The following is a 12,196-nucleotide window of genomic DNA, read 5'->3' on the forward strand; positions in this document are numbered from 1 at the left end:
TCAGCTGATTCCTCCGAGAGAGCAGGCTTCTTGGGACTGCCAGAGCTACACAATCTCAAGTTTTTGTTCCTCAGCAGAACTCACGGAGCAGAACCGAGGAAAATGGAGACGCAGGTAAGGGACAGGATATCTGTCAGGGGGAGAGCTAGCAACTTTCAGTCACATTCTAAAGCTAGACTTTTATGGTTGTTTAATTTCTCTCAGACTTCTGCCTGTTTTGAATGTGTGGTTTTTCTATTCCTGAGCCTTTATTTTAAAATGTCTCGGCTTATCAAATAGCCCAGGATGCTTGCTTGTGATACACGGGGGTGCTGAAAAGTTCTCAGCCCAACCAAGAAGAGATTGAGGGGGATATGTATAATTCAATCAATGAGCTGAAACAATATAAAATAATAATAATAATAATAGACATAGACATAGAATTTAACTTCTGCAAATTAGCACTTAACAAGATAACATTCTTTTCAGTTGCAGTAGAAAAGTAATGCTCAGAATTTAGGAAGTTGTTTGGGCTAAGAACTTTTCAGCACCCCCTCAAATATCTTTAATTAGCCAGAAAGGCTATAACTCTCTTATTAGTAAATTACACCGGTGAGGATGGAGCATGACCGATTAGACTAGAGAACTAAGCCTGTTTAAAATATAGGCAGTTGGGGAGTTTTAGTCCTATTGGTTAAAATGGAGATTTAAAATCACCTTAGTCTGTACCATAATTTCAACATTTTGCATGTACCATTGTTACAATTCTACTGTGATTTTTTTTTTTAGTTCAATCATCTTTATTGAAGAGTTTTGTAAAATAAACAATTGGGTAACAATGACCAATGAGCTGGGCAATTAACAGCAGTATTAATGCGTTTTGACCATCATTACCGCAAAAGGAAATCTAGGGTAGGAAACTTCCTACCCAAACAATAACCAGTGAAAAAGAGAAAAAAGATTCGGAGTTGTCTGCACAAGAGTCTAAAATCAGATGATTCCTCTTCTGTTCTGCTTTCGCGGAACAAACTAATGTGCCACTGAAAAAAATTGCAAAACTTTGTAACTGGTAACTTTTTGTGAATTTTAAACATGGGTTCACGACCTAATATTCCAGAAAAACTCAAATCTCCCCCCCCCCCCCCATGTAAAAGTGTAGCAAGTAATTACTAGTACAGAAAGAAGAGGTCTGGAGTATAGTTTCAATAGGAGTGGGGGTTATTTAGTGCAATCTGCATTTCTAAAGGGTCAGTATTTGTATGGCTGTTGTATGTAGGCAGCTGCTTGAAATAGTGCAGCAAACTTTCCTAAAACATCGGGAGAGAAGCAGCTCCGAGGACAGAAATTCCTATAAATACGGTATTCCCTTTGGATAATTTGTACAGCTAGTAGCCATGCATAAAGACCGATGTGAACTTTATTTGATGAAGCCATAATTTACTTAACTTTAGACGGTTTCAATTTATGCTTTCCAGTTTTCATTGATTACCGCTTATTTTATATGGTTAGCATGTATTTATATTTATTTGTATGCATCTTCTGTATCCTGATATTTTAGCTTAGCATCTGAAGGCAAGAAGACTTATGGAATAGCTTTCCTTTGTTTCTCTATGCCCTCCCCTCCCCCCTATAACTTTTGCATTAAGTGTCCTGGAAGTAGTTTATTTTTCATTTACATATCCCCACTGTCATACCTGAATACTTATTTCAGAAAGTAGATTGCATGGGACTCTTTGTTACTTGAGTGCCTGCATGTATGTATGTATATAAAGTGTATCGGCAAAATTGAATCTTTGTGATTTAGTTAAACATGCAGAATTATCAGTTTAACATAAAAAGTAGGGTTTTCTTTTACACTGTTGTTTATGCTATATATTTGTTATGTGGATCCAAAGGAAGCCTTCATTGATTGGTCACCTTGGTTTATAAGCATAGGTTTGAATCTACTTAAATGTGTGTGTATATATATATATATATATTATTTTTTTACACAATCCCTGGAATGTTTTTGATCTGACATCATCAGGAAGGGCAGGAATTATTTGATGTTACCTCTAGATGTTTGCATTCAGTTTCAGTTACTGGTAAGTCTTCTGGAACATTATGGGGCTCATTTTCACCTAAGAAAAACATCCCAAATGCGCCATAAAGGGGCAGATTGATGTTTTTCTTGCTATTTTTGAAACATATTTTGTAGACGGATTTCTATGGTGCTTGTCTGCAATACGTCTAAATCCCAAGGGGGCATAGTAGAGGCGTGGTTTGGGTGGGACTAGGTGGGCTTATGATTTAGATGGTTTTCTGCAATAATCAAACATTTTAGAAAATGTCCAGGTTACAATTTGGACATTTGGGCCTAGACCTGTTTAAACAATGAATAAGTGCCAACAAGGTGCCCAAACTGACCAGATGACTACTGAAGGGATGAAGGCATAACCCCCCTCACCCTACCCCCACACAATCACACACACACATACTCCCACAGTGATCAGTGACCCCCCCTTCCCCCACCTCCCATAGATGTGATGAAACAGTACATACCTGCCTGTATGCCAGCTGAAGATGTTATGGCCTGTCCTAGTAGAACAGCAAACAGGTTCTTGGAGTAGGCTAGTGGGTGGTGTAGTCAACCACTTATGGTGGGGTATGTGAGCCTTCCAAAATCCACCCAAATCCTACTGTTCCTAAATATAGGTGACACCTGCAGTCATAAGGGCTATTGATGACAGTGTACAGTTGGGTCCAGTAGGTATTGGGTGGTTTTAGGAAGGCTCACCATACACTATAAGGGGATTATGGTGAGATGTGTACCTGGGTCTTTTTTATGTGAAGTTTACTGTAGTGCCCCCTAAAGGGCCCCACTGCTCTGCTGGAATGACTGTGTGGACAGTTTGCTAAAAATGCTGGCCCTTCCTATATCCCAATGAATTGTTTGGCTGTTTTTCTTTTGGATGTTGTGTAGGTCGATGTTTTTAATGATTAAAAAAGATAGATGCACTGAGAACAAGCACATTTGAGAAATGTTCATATTCGAAACAAAAAGATAGGCATTTTTCTGTTTTGAAAATGGTCATATTCCCTACTGAATTTTTGTGTGTGTTCCACAAAATGTCCAAATTCAGATTTGGATGTCATTTTGCAAATGCTGTGTGTGATATCTATACAGGTAACTATACCAAAAGCGTAAGCATTTATACCTTCCTTAAGGGAGTGTCTGTGGGTATCTTTTTTTTTTTTTTTTTAATGATTGTTTTTGCCATAAAGAATGGGAGAAAGCCCGCATTGTCATAGGAGAGACTCATGATGAAGATAGGATAGAAGGCGTAATCCTGGAAGACTTGTTTATGCAAGAGCTGTTATGTGACAGGTTATGTTTTCATGTGACAGCTGGATTTATGTCATTGATTTGGATTAAAGGCAATGAAGTTCAAAACTGAGTGTTAACACAAGAGTACACAAAAGGAGAGAGTCTGAAATCAAGGAATAATTACCACTACAACAATTTAGTGGTGATAAAAAAAACCCCAAACAATTCACACCCTTGCAATGGAAAACAGGCATACTGACAATCATAACATTCATCTATTGTTTCAGATTTACGTATTTTAAAAATGAAGTTGGGATGTCAGTTGCAGAAGTCTAAATGACTAGATGAGTGATTTTATCGCACATTAATCTGCTGGTGCTCCTCTTTGAGAGATAACTCATATGTGAAACATTAGAAACAGTCTTCTCCACACCTTTTGGTCTCTGGAACAAATATTCAGCTTTATTTTTAACATTTATAACAGAATATTATTTTTGGCATACACTGAACCTAGAGTCTGTGGTATTTAAGGGAAGGCATTGGCTGACTTCTCTTTTACTTCGTTCACAAGACTATAAAAATCAATAAAGTCAGTTCTTCAAACATTCCTGAAAATTGAAAGAAAAATGGAAAAAAGAATTGGTATTCAAAAGATTGCTGATTCACCTAACTGGTTGAGTAGGCCTCATCTTCAGCTGGATTCCATTCACTAATAGACTCCACAGTATCCTGAGTTTCAAGAGGCCTCGTCTGTTGTAGCCAGTCATACAACTTTAACCTAAGGAGCCAGCCCACGCGTATTTTGTCTGTGTTTGATTGAAAGTGAGAAGAAGCAGGGAGTCTCTCTACTAAATGGGTGCAGTTCTATAAAGCATGCCAAAAGTGAGGCACCAGAATGCAGAGCACTTAGGGGGAAATTCTGTAAGAGGTGCTTAGCTGAACACCTAATTTAACCCCACAAAACCCCACAAGAGGATTTTAGCACCGGCCGGCGCACTGAATACTCTGCGCTGCTCTGATGATCATAAAGTTTCTATGACTGTTGGAGCAACACAGAGCATTCAGCATGCTGGTCGGTGCACGATTGTGTAAAAAGGGTGGGGGGGGGGGAGGGATGTTAATTAGTGAATTGGCTTAAATAATGAATAGCAAGCTCATAACTGAATAAAATAAAATTTAATTGGGAGCAAGCCTCATACAAGGTATTTAACCAGTTAGAAGCCATTTCTGGCTGATTAAACAATTTCGAAGCCTAAAGCCTGGCTGCCCTGAGTAGACTTACTCTTAATATCAGAAGCTAAGCAGGATCAGGCCTGGCTAGTACCTGGATGGGAGACCATTACAGGATACTAGGTGCTTTAGGCTGAGGGGCTCTATATGACAGCAGCAACATAGTGGAGACACACACTGCACAGGAGATGGATGGATGGGCAGATTAGATGGGCCATTTAGCCTTTATCTGCCATCATGTTTCTAGGAGAAGGCAATGGTAAACCACTCCTATACTCTGCTGTGAAACATCACAGGGTGGATTCCTCACTGTGTGTGTTACCATGAGCCAGTGGCATAATCCATGCAAACAGCTTTGAATATCAGTTTATGTTTATAGGATCCTTTATATGAGTTTACATGTAAGTGTTGCAATTGCTAGATGCCTCCCCACCTCATTCTGTCAATTTACCCTGAGAAAGGGGAACTGTCTGAAGAAAGGGCCAAACAAGATTTCATATCTACTTCGATATTAAAGCCCTGATTTGTGTCTGACAAGTTTTAACTGTGTTAGAACCATTATAAGTGTATGTGGGGGGGGGGGGGGGGTGGATATTTCCTCCTGCTTGTGTGTGTATATGTCAGGTGTAGGTAATTCCGGTCCTCGAGAGCCGGAGCCAGGTCAGGTTGTCAGGATATCCACAATGAATATGTATGAGATGGATTTGCATGCACTGCCTCCTTGAGATGCAAATCGATCTCATGCATATTTATTGTGGATATCCTGAAAACCTGACCTGACTCCGGCTCTTGAGGACTGGAATTGCTTACCCCTGGTATAGGTGATACAGCTAGAACTGGGGTTACCATATGGCTCCATTGAAAGCAATGGAAGTAAACCCCAGATGTCTCAGTCTCTCCTCCTTTTTTTATGGAGCCAGCGGCGTAACGACGGTGACCAGCGCCCAGGGCAGTGGCACCCCTCTCCTGCTCTCTTCCCCACTCTCCCTGCCATGCTCGTGTAAGCCCATGCCCATAACTCTTTAACTTCGTCACGAGCAGCGATGAACTCGCTGACCACGTCAGCTTTGGAGCTCTCTCCCAGAAGTGACGTTAGAAAGAGCTCCATAGCTGGCGTGAACAGCAAGTTTGCTGCTTGGCCAAAGTAAAAAAAAGTATGGGGAAGGAATGGGAAAGGGGGCAGGGGAAGGAGGCAGAGAAAAGGAGGGGCGCTGGTGCCATGAGGAAGACAGCGCTCAGGGTGGACCACCCTCCTTACTATGCCAGGGACAGTTTATATAACAAGAAGCCTCAATGGTAGGATTGTGCTACATATTTTCAAGATTGTCGAGCCCCAATTTAGAGACTCTTTTTGTTCCCCTGCATTGGAGGTGTTTGACTTAAAAACTGTTTGATGTTTGTTTGTTAACATTCAACTAACCATAAATGTTATTCTGTTGGGTAGAATAGGTCTAAAGGGTCTAAAGGCCCCAATTACAGATGAACTAACTAAATTATTGCAAATTTTACTAAATTTAGCAATAAAGACAATTCTTAGCCATTGGAAAGATTTTACGAGGATTGAATATATTACTTCTGTATGTCTCATAGCTAAATTTGAAAGGGCTTTTGCACATATAGCGTAAGACAGTGATTCCTAACCCTGTCCTGGAGGAACACCAGGCCAATCGGGTTTTCAGGCTAGCCCTAATGAATATGCATGAGAGAGATTTGCATATGATGGAAGTGATAGGCATGCAAATTTGCTTCATGCATATTCATTAGGGCTAGCCTGAAAACCCAATTGGCCTGGTGTTCCTCCAGGACAGGGTTGGGAACCACTGGCGTAAGATATGGAAACCTCTCATAAAATATAGGGCTCCTTTTATTAAGGTGCGCTAGCATTTTTAGCGCGTGCTGCATTGCCGTGCACGCTAACCCCGTGCTACGTGCCAAGAACTAACGCCAGCTCAATGCTGGCGTTAGCGTCTAGTGTGTGCAGCAATGCAGCGCCTTCTAAAACCGCTAGCGCAGCTTAGTAAAAGGACCCATAGTGACGTAGCAGACTTATTTTGTTGAAATTTTTTAATGTACATCCATACTGTTAGTTATATGTTGATTATTGTTATTACAAAAATAACTACAATCGAGAGAAAGATTTATCAAAGACAAAATATATAACTAAATTCTCAAAAATATATAGTTACAAAACAAGAGAATTCAAGTAAATTCAATAACCCATGCATACAAAAAAACCCTCCATATATAAATAAGCAGAGTAAGATGATAAGAATAATACTTTATCTCAGCTGTTTCTCCAATGTCCTTTCCTGATCAGGAAGGCAATAGTTAGAATGCCATGGCGCCCTGTCCCATCTGGCAAACTAAATCTGGTGTTTCCCTGTCCCCAAAACTCTTCAGTGAAAAATCAAATTCAAAACTGCATCAGAAAAATAATCCATACACTCTCCACATCCATAGCGATAAAATCCAAACTGATATGAAGTCAAGGGGAATTTCATATCAGTGCTGATAATCAAACTGAATTTCTGGACTTATCCAGTGACTTTTTAGGCCTCTGAATGCCACTTTGTGCCCGGAGCTGAAAGGGGAGTATCTGGAGGAGTGGTTAGTGCGGTATTTGGGTGAGGTGTGGGCCGACCTAGTCTTAGAGGTCCTGCAAGGATAATCAAATGTTTTACAAGACTTTGTGGATGAAATTTAAAACATTGTGTCATAGATGATGTAAAAGCAGGTATAAGTGACAAAAAGGTATCCAAAGTAACCAGATAACCACTGTAGAGACAACATAAAGACCCTCCCACACACACACATTTCCCCAGTGATCACTGACCACCTCACACTGTCACAAATATCAGAATAAAAAAATACATACCTGTCTTCGGAACATCAGCACCTGCTATAGGAAACCTAGTAGAGCTGCAAACATGTGTTTTAAGTAGTCTGGGGGATGGGCTAGTAAACCATAGAGAGGAGGACCCAGGCCTATATAAGCCTAGGAAGTGACGTTAAAGAAAAGAGCGTGTGGAGATGAGGGCAGGGGAGGGGCACCACCACCCCGGTCACCTCTCATCCTGGCTGTGGCACTGGTTCCACAGTCTTTTTTGTTTTGGATTTTTCCTTTTTTCTGTGGAACTCATGGGCTCCTTTTACTAAGCTGCGGTAGCGTTTTTAGCGCGTGGTGCAGATTAGCGCACGCTAACCCCCGCGCTACGCAGAAGAACTAACGCCAGCTCAATGGCGGCGTTAGCGTCTAATGCGTGCGGCATTGTAGCGCGCACTAAGCGTGCGCTAAAACCGCTAGCTCAGCTTAGTAAAAGGAGCCCTTGGTGTCGGCTTCAATTTACTGGGGACAAGCAGGTTGCCTGTCCCTCACTATTGAAAATGTGATAGTGAAACAGCAACTCCTACTGGCCAGGCTGTAAGTGGAGGACTTCCACTCCGCTTAAGAGAGAACAGAGACAACTGATGTAAGTGCCTAACTGCTTGTGCTCATTCAGTATACACTCATTATGCTTGTATTTTATAAAAGAAAGTAGGTATCTACTTTTCTCTGTAGAATATGCTCCTACCATATACCCTGCGCTAAAACTACCATTCCGACCTCATGTGCAAATTCTTTAAATTAGTCCTCCTTATTTTCTTACTCCTGTTACTTTATCTTTTTTTGCTTACACCCTATGCTGTATATTAAAATGTTTTTACCATGTATTGTTTCAACATTGTAATGTTGTACTGCATTTACCCCCTTATACTAAACTGCGAAAGCAGTTATTAGAGCAGGGAGCTGCGCTGAATGCTCCATGCTGCTCCCGCCTCTCATAAGAGTTTCTATGATCGTCAGGAGCAGCGCAGAGCATTCAGCGCGGTTCCATGTGCTAATAACTAATATCGTGGTTTAGTAAAAGGGGGGGGAGGGGGATTAATAAGGCTACTCAAAATCAAAATATCAAATGATATATCTTCTGTAAAACTTTAAGAACCGTAAAGACTTGTTAAGTATATAGCTTGTGTGAATTTTTGGAGGCTCCTAGGATTGACATTTGAGTAAATAGCATCGATCCTCATTCATTTTCAGGTATATATGTCATTTACTTTTTGTTATACGTTTTTTTCAAAATTCATCATTGTTGTTATTATTATGTTGCATTCTTATGTTGTTAATTTTGAAAAAAACATAACAAAAAGTAAATGACATATACACCTGAAAATGAATGAGGATCGATGTTATTTACTCAAATGGCAATCCGAGGATCCTCCAAAAATTCACACAAACCACGTACTTACCAAGTCTGTCACGAAAAAGTCTCGTATATCTTAGACAATAACCATATTTCATGTAGGGAAAGTGTATGATTTTACTTTACTACGTAGATATAGAAAATCTCTTTAGTTTACTGAAATCTCTTCCTTTTTATAGTCAGGTTCAAGTTTCAAGTTTTTATTAAAATTTAATACTGTCGCTTATCCAACTTCTAAGCGAGATACAGATTTTGAAAATAATGGGGAAAAGAAATAAAAACAAAAAATGCCACTAGCAATACAATTAAAAAGAGTAAAACCAACATTATTCAAATGGTGTTACTAGTCAAGAACATCTAGTACAAGACTTGCATGAGACAAAAGGAAAGTGAGAAGAAATAACAATTGAAATAGGATAGGATACAATTAAGGAGAGAACGACAGGAAGGGGAGCTCTGAGACTTGCTTCTTTCCTGTAATCTGGTCAGTGGTGTAGATATAGAGCAAGGGTAGGCAATTCCAGTCCTCGAGAGCCACAGGCAGGTCAGGTTTACAGGATATCCACAATGAATATGATTTGCATTTCAAGGAGGCAGTGTATGCAAATCCATATCATGTATATTCATTGTGGATATCCTGAAAACCTGACCTGCCTGTGGCTCTCAAGGACTGGAATTGCCTACCCCTGGTAGAGTATCATAGAGAGATAAGCACAGCCAGATGTAATTATACTAATCATTTGTACAGCTCCCAGGCATGATTGTTCTTCGTGAGGCTGTTTGTGGTGTAGCTCTCCAACCAGCACGAGATGCAGGCAGTTCTCTTGTTCCTCCTATCATTCCCACAGATTCCCACAATTCTAGGATACTAGGCCCAGTGGGAGGGGGGGGGGGATGTATTAATTTTTTTTAAAATTTCTATACTTCCAAAAATCTCAGCAGTTTCCAAGATTCCATACATAAAAAACATAAAAATACACGTACATTTAAACATAACAATCCAAGAGCACTGCTCCGATAGCCAGAAGGAGCCATTTACATTGCTTAAAAAAAAATAACCATCTGCTTTAACTTAGGGAATAAGAGCAACTTTAGAAAAAAATATCATGCCATAACTTTGTCTTAAGCAGTTTTTTAAAAAGTAGTGGTGGATTTAAAAGTAGTGGATTGCCCTGGGCACCGTCTTGGTGAGGGTGCCAGCACCTCTCCTTGTATCTGCCTCCACCACCCCTCCCCCCATCATGCACACGCCTTCAATTCACCGCCACCGTACCTCTAGCTCATTGCCATGTGAGCAGTAGCTCAAACCTGCTGCTGCCCTCGGCGCTTCCCTCTGATGTTACTTCTGGGTCTCGCAACCAAGAAGTGATGTCAGAGGGAGAGCCTACGCTGACGCAGGCAGCAAGTTAGAGATGCTGCTCATGCCGGGGAATCTAAACAGGCACAGGGGAAGGGAAGGGGAGCATGAGTGGCAGGGTCGGGAAGGAGCGGGGGTGGAGAAGGTGCCTCCCACCCTCACTACGCCACTGACTAGGCCATTAGAACATAAGAACATAAGAATAGCCATACTGGGTCAGACCAATGGTCCATCTAGCCCAGTATCCTGCTTCCAATAGTGGCCAACCCAGGTCACAAGAACCTGGCAGAAACTCAACTAATAGCAACATTTCACGCTACCGATATCAGAGAAAGCAGTGGCTTCCTCCATGCCTTTCTCAATAGCAGACCATTGGCTTTTACTCCAGGAACTTGCCCAAACCTTTTTTTTTTTTTTTTTTTTTAAACCCAGCTACACTAACCACTGTTACCATATTCTCTGGCAGCAAGTTCCTATTTCTGTGGCTTCTGTAATATTTTAGTATGTTCATCTTCCCACTTATTTGTGGATGGGATTTGATATACCGCCTTTCTGCATTTACAATCAAAGTGCTTCATATATTATGTACAGATATTTATTTTGAACCTGGTGCAATTGTGGAATTTTTCTTCTACAGTACTTCACCTTCTGTTGTAACTGTTATCTCTCACTCAGACCTCCAGTGCTATAACTACCATGAGGTTGGAGGACTCTTCTTGCTTCGGCATTTCACAGGAAAAGGTTTTGTCCTTTTTGGTGTCTCTGGGCCCCACGAATGGCATTGTAAACATCATATATTTATTTTTTTAAAAATTTATATCGCATAAAACCTACATAGTTTACATAAAAACATGCATAAAAGTCTAACATACATACATATTTATCAGAAAGGCCTAATTCTACTTGTCGTTACAGAGGCATCAACAATCAAGTAACTCCTCAATCACTAGATCATCTCAGCTGGTTTGGGAGGAGGATTAGCCCAATGGTTAGAACAGTGAACTGAGTGTTAAGCAAGCCACTGATACTCCTTGGGCAAGTCACTTTACCTCCATTGCCTCAGGTACAAACTTAAGACGCAATATTAAAATCCATTTATCTGGATAAATGTCTTAGCCTCTGCTTTTCTTGGATATTCAGTGTCACAATCCGTTGGGTTCTATATAGATCACTCAAAATTGGGTGCACAATTTTGGGCATGGATCGCAGATCTGCATGTAAACTAATTAGCTAAATAGGTGATCAATTTATTGGTGTTAAGAAGCATTACTTGGCAGTCAGTAGGTATGCATGGATCTACCCTATGCTTCTGTTCTATAACTCTTCAGCGCCACCACTCAGAGCTCAAATAGATTTCATAGCTCTAAGCTTTATGTGTCAGCTCCTCATTGGTTCCCTGTTATTTATTTCATATTCTTAGTATATGCTTTTGTAATGTTTTGTATTATTTTATTTTATAAATACGTTTTTATTAATAATAAATTATTTAAGTACTTAACTTTGACTTGTGGTCTCTGGCTAGGGGAAACATAACACCGACATGTTTCGCTCCTTGAGCTTTATCAAGGCTTGCCCCTAGAAATAAAACAAAAGCTATCAGCTATTATTTGGTCAGCTAAAGACAAATAGTGACAGAACTTGAAGTAATACATTTCTTTTACACTGTCCTGCCTATTTGCTTACCTATAGTTTTCACCGCCAAAACCTGCGACCACTCTATCCTGCAGATATGGCGGCGGCGTTTCTACTAAGGTTTTAAAGACACCAAGACCCACCTAGAACGTGACTGCGTCATTACGTTACTAACGCGTCATCCTGGGTTCCCGATGCTATACTATTAAGAAATATATACTTAAGAAGAAAAGCCTAAATTCTAGCTACCTCCTCACTTTGAAGTTTACTACTTCATATGGATGTTACAACAATGAAGCCCACTCTAATTCGGCATTTAAGCCATGCGGGATCACTGTATTAAGGGTGTGGATCCACCGTTGTTCTTTATAGTTCAATAACTCCTCGATATTGCCTCCCTCCCGTCCCCATTCTATCTTTTCAATTACACGCCATTGAATTTGATCAATG

At 40.4% G+C, this 12,196-nt stretch overlaps 1 protein-coding gene across 1 annotated transcript in view; it reads left to right on the forward strand.

Moving 5' to 3' along the window:
- MID1 (midline 1) overlaps positions 1 to 12,196 on the forward strand; it is a 505,597-nt gene continuing 493,401 nt past the window's right edge. Inside the window, exon 1 of the mRNA XM_033949016.1 lies at positions 1 to 114. The gene's annotated coding sequence lies outside the window, so the exon portion shown is untranslated. The remainder of the gene's footprint in view (positions 115 to 12,196) is intronic.

This window comes from Geotrypetes seraphini, chromosome 6, assembly GCF_902459505.1.
Source record: "Geotrypetes seraphini chromosome 6, aGeoSer1.1, whole genome shotgun sequence".
Taxonomy (NCBI): domain Eukaryota; kingdom Metazoa; phylum Chordata; class Amphibia; order Gymnophiona; family Dermophiidae; genus Geotrypetes; species Geotrypetes seraphini.